Raw genomic sequence first — 1,421 nt, forward strand, 5'->3', positions numbered from 1 at the left:
TAAAAATAGCAAAAGAGAACATGGACAACATGCAGCATCAGTCAAATAAAATTCAAGCCAATGAGATATCTCTTCACACTACTAGAATAGCTAAAATTTAAAAGGCCATCTGTACCAAGTGTTGGTGAGGGTGTGGAACTGTCATTGCTAGTGGCAAAGCAAAATGGTACAGTTCCTTTGGAAAACAGTATGGCAGTTTCTCACAAAGTTAAATATTCACTTACCATATGACTCAGCAATTCCATTCCTAAATATTTACCCAGGAGAAATGAAAGCTTTAAAGACCATACTTGAATGTTCATAAAGAGCTTTATTCAGAAGCAGCTTTTTGGCTCCTTCTGCAGTGTCTGTCAGTTTTGGCTCCTCCCCTTCACTCTAGCCTCCACCATGTCCATGAGGGTAACTTATAAGGCATCCACCTCTGGCCCCCGGGCCTTCAGCAGCCACTCATATTTGAGTGCTCCCAGCACCCGTATCAGCTCCTTGGCCTTTTCCCGGGTGGGCAGCTACTGGGCTGGCCTAGGCATCAACATGAACCTGGCCGGGGGTTACGGCGGGGCTGGAGATATGGGGAGCATCACAGCTGTCCAAGTGAACCAGAGCTTGCTGAGCCCCCTGAAGCTGGAGGTGGACCTCAACATCCAGGCCATGCATACCTAGGAGAAAGAACAGATCAAGACCCTCAACAACAAGTTCACTTCCTTCATCAACAAGGTATGGAGCCTGGAGCCGCAGAACAAGATTCTGGAGACTAAGTGGAACCTTCTGCAGCAGCAGAAGACAACTCGCAGCAACATGGACATCATGTTTGAGAGCTACATCAACAACTTTCGGTGGCAGCTGGACACACTGGCCCAGGAGAAACTGAGGCCGAAGGCAGAGTTTGGCAACATGCAGGGGCTGGTGGAGGACTTGAAGTACAAGGATGAAATCAACAAGCACACAAAGATGGAAAATGAATTTGTCCTCATTAGGAAGGATACGGAGGAAGTTTACACGAACAAGGTACAGCGGGAGTCCTGCCTGGACGGGCTAACCGATGAGATCAACTTCTACAGGCAGCTGTATGAAGAGGAGATCTGTAAGATGCAGGCCCAGATCTCCAACATGTTCGTGGTGCTGTTCATGGACAACAACCGCTCCCTGGACCTGGATGGCATCACTGTCAAGGTCAAGGGCAAGTATGAAGAGATTGCCAACTGCAGCCGGGCTGAGGCTGAGACCATGTACCAGATCAAATATGAGGAACTGCAGTTATTGGCTGGGAAGCATGGGGATGACCTGTGTCACATGAAGACAGAGATTTCTGAGATGAACTGGAACATCAGCCGACTCCAGGCTGAGATTGAGGCCTTCAAAGGCCAAAAGGCTTCCCTGGAGGCCGCCAAGGCTGATGCTGAGCAGCGTGGGGAGCTGGCCCT

At 49.3% G+C, this 1,421-nt stretch overlaps 1 pseudogene; it reads left to right on the forward strand.

Annotated features, from left to right (window-relative positions):
- Window positions 1–384: 384 nt before the first annotated feature.
- On the forward strand, window positions 385–1,416 carry LOC105311757 (annotated as a pseudogene).
- The last annotated feature ends 5 nt before the right edge of the window (window positions 1,417–1,421 follow it).

This window comes from Pteropus vampyrus, unplaced genomic scaffold (genome assembly GCF_000151845.1).
Source record: "Pteropus vampyrus isolate Shadow unplaced genomic scaffold, Pvam_2.0 Scaffold1000008452, whole genome shotgun sequence".
NCBI classification, from domain to species: Eukaryota; Metazoa; Chordata; class Mammalia; order Chiroptera; family Pteropodidae; genus Pteropus; species Pteropus vampyrus.